This window comes from Drosophila virilis, chromosome 2 (genome assembly GCF_030788295.1).
Source record: "Drosophila virilis strain 15010-1051.87 chromosome 2, Dvir_AGI_RSII-ME, whole genome shotgun sequence".
Taxonomy (NCBI): domain Eukaryota; kingdom Metazoa; phylum Arthropoda; class Insecta; order Diptera; family Drosophilidae; genus Drosophila; species Drosophila virilis.
The window spans coordinates 28,837,973-28,841,691 of NC_091544.1; the positions used below are offsets into that span (position 1 = coordinate 28,837,973).

The 3,719-nt window shown below is 35.4% G+C and overlaps 1 non-coding gene across 1 annotated transcript; it reads left to right on the top strand.

The window, feature by feature from the left end:
• Positions 1–1,602: 1,602 nt before the first annotated feature.
• TRNAW-CCA (transfer RNA tryptophan (anticodon CCA)) lies at positions 1,603–1,674 on the top strand. The gene has a single exon. It is a non-coding gene; the product is annotated as a tRNA-Trp (tRNA).
• Positions 1,675–3,719: the final 2,045 nt, after the last annotated feature.

Below are 3,719 nucleotides of genomic sequence, written 5' to 3' on the forward strand. Positions count from 1 at the left end.
TAACGGCCTCGCAGTTTGCTGATTGGGAGCGTCGCACATTTCCTGAACATTTTATTAATACCCTGTGTAAGGGTATAAAAAGACAAACGAAAAGTGTCCATAGCTGTTAAAATGGCAGCGAGTAGAAAGTGCCCAGATACAAATCAGCCCCGGACAGGAACAACAACAACAATAAGACAGCATACCATACTCCCCATATAATAAAGATGGAACAAACATTTCATTTTATAATTTTATTATCCATTTTCTTTAGCTTCTCATTTTCATTTTCATTTTCATTGCCTTGTCGTCTGTTGCTTCTGAGTCATATTAATCATAGAATCCAGAGAATTGTACAAGAAATTCACACCTTTTGGCCACAACAGAACACAACACCCAGAGCCAGAAAAGCGCATGGAAGACAGAGATAGCAGCATATGGAGGGGTGTAGGTTATGGAGGCCAACGAGGGATTGGTCGACTTTATGACCGCTCCTTGACTTTTATGGCCACTTTTCTTACGAAAAGAAATTAAAAATATATATTCCACAATATCCATATACGTACACTTATTAGATTTAGATATGAGCCAAAAAAAAATCATTTAACAAAAATGCACAAATTGTTGTTGTTCTTGTTGTTGTTGTTGTGCTGTTGTGTATAGCAAGTGTCGTTAAAAGATATGAGAGCTCCCTTCCATGCCTGGTCTTATTCGTATTTGTATGCAAAGAAGTGCCCTGGGCCTCATAAACATTGAAAAGTGCACATAAAATGTGTAATCGTTAGAAGTACTTGCCTGCATAGAGAATGCATTTCAAGCGCTTTCTAACTTACCCAATCTCTTCATCTAGCTCTCTCTCTCTCTCTCTCTCTCTCTCTCTATCTCTCTCTCACTATATGTTATGATGTATCTCCCGATTGTTTGATTACAGCCATTGAAATGGCCATTAAAATTGCTCATGAACTTGAAGCGTTGCGGGAATCATAAAGATATTTGAGATGTGCAGCAATTTCTTAAAAACTTTACAGCGCACTTGATTCTTATGTTTGGCCATGTCGCATGAAGAGCCTATCAAAACTTTGTTAAATTTCAAATTGACTGCTTTATATTTGAATTTTACAAAAATTATCTAATTGCACAGCACAGCTAATCTTAAATAATAATAAAAATAATAATAATATTTACAAATCATATTTATATAAATAACACTGGCATAGGGCTAAGATAATCCAAAGTTCGGAGCGTAGTCAGAACTATCAACTAAAAATGTCACAACTGCCGAGAGACATTAACTCGAATAAAAACGCTTTGAACAAACTGTAAACTAAGTTCCTCCTACTATAATAATATGCTTATATATTATTTACTATATTATTTATAGTCATATGTATTGAAGATAAGACAACTAAATTGTATCACTGAGCAAAATATTCCTTTCTCTTATCAATTGTGTTATTAATCTCAAAAATTTATTTTCATACTTCAATTTAGATTATTTAGTTCAATTTGTTATTGTTTCGATGAAATTCGATTCTGCAGCATAGTGTGGTTTATAAATTAGTAAATACTAGTACAATATGGTTTGTACTTTAAGTAGACAACTGCGGACTCGTTGCTTCAACTGACTCCGTGGCGCAACGGTAGCGCGTCTGACTCCAGATCAGAAGGTTGCGTGTTCAAATCACGTCGGGGTCATATCGAATAATTTTTTTTATTTTTTTTCTTTGCAATTATATGAGTTTGCTTTTTATAACAGCTAACAACTTATATGCGCACTCTGCAATATTTATTTAATGCGGAAAACTTGAAACACTGAATTTTTGTAAAGCAAAAAAGTAATTTTAAGCCAATTTATTTGTCAGCTGTTTGAAAGGTTTCTCAGTCAACTTAATTGCGTTTAGTCCTGCAGCTATTGTTTACAATTGCATTTCAATGCTTTACAAGTTCACACCAAATGTTCACACATCTTTTGAGTCCCGCTACCCACAGAAAGGGTCGGGTCAAGGTGTTAAAAATCAAAGACCTTTAGCGCCGTCTTCGCCGCATCAACATGTTTTTTTCTGTTTTTATTTTTCACATTTCTTCTTTTTTATGGCTTTTAATTGCATTTCGATGGCCAATAAAATGTTTTGAAACAGAATTAACGACAGGAAGCGCAAACAAAGCGCATGTTAAACATGAGGTAATTAGCGTCTTCCGAGACGTAAACGCGGCCACTTTGATGCTGCTGCCGCCAGAGGGCGCCACATGGCAAAATTCTAGTGTTTGGAGCTAGTGGGTGCCCAGAGTGGAACGAACTCAGCTCTTTGAATATTTGCTCGAATTTTGAGTTTAATTTATTATTGAATATCGCATTTAGATTAATTATTAATTTCATGGGCTATGCTTCATATTACACGCTGGTTTACTTCCGCAAATATATTCTACAAGCTGAAATCGATTGAAAATGGGTAGTAATAAGTTGTAGGCACATGTATTTGCTCTTAATCAGCAGCAAGAAATATTTCCCACTCAATTAAATATTTAAGTACAATCGATCCTGATATGCTTATATATTCTATGTACCAACTTATCTGAGGAACTTTATGAGCTCTAAATCATAACCGAATATTTAATTTTTCATGTACAATCAATGCAATACAATACAATAAAATCAAACACAGCTTTTCAAAATTTAGCTTAGCAGCATTACCCAACAAATACCCTGAAAACAAATCAGAAGTATATATGTACATAATATAGAGCATCTCATTTCGTGCATATCTGAAACGTGACTAATTATGCATTACACGTTTTGTAATTTTCCCTGATTTTGCATAATTATCTATGCTAGAAATAATATATACACAGAATATGTACACATTTTTGGGTTACGGTGAACTGCATCTAATTGAATATTTATCAAATGGATTTCGAGCTAATCCAAATAATATGCCCAAAATAGAGGCCGATTTTTTGGCGCCTAACAAATGAATGTAGACTTTAGGGCGGGAGCTTATTATATAGAATTCGCTATTGCAATAACAGCAATTCGATGACTATTTGATGTTTATGATGTTAGTCTTATGGGAGAGGGAGAGAGTGAGAGAGAGGAAGTAGCTAATGCGGGCGTCGTTTGACATTAATTGATTGCATCGATATAAATGATGTTCACATATGTCGCGGGTGCATACATTCATATTTGACATAATCCACTTACACAAGTCATCCACTTACTGCCTTCATTATCGCTAAACTGTTAGATAATCGTCGCAATTAGTCGTGTAATGATAATTATCATTCAAAAAATAAGATAAGCAAAAGTATTTTACTATCAAGTGCTCGATTTGTCTGCAGAACTTGAAGAATGCGCCGCCAGGTGCAGTGGAATGTGGCCACGAATGTTGAGTGCCGCCGCGACAATCATGAGTTCATTAGGCTATTTGACTTCAAGTGGCTGTTGGTAACTCTGGTTGGACATAATGGTTGGCAGCTCCCTCTCTCTCTCTCTGTAAGCATTGTCAACACAAGCCTTACAACTTAATGCAAGTATTTCTAAAGTGTGTTTCGTTAAGTGAGTGGATCGTTCGGCCACTTGAAAGCAATTAAAAATCCTTTAAAATATTTTCTTATCGTGTCAAATGGCTCTGCTGCTAGACAAGCAGTGGTGTAGCCGAAAGGAGCACAGATAGTACATGCCTTAGAGATAAGATTAAAGGGTATTTTATTTTTATTAAAAGAGAATTTTTGGCAGTAAGAAG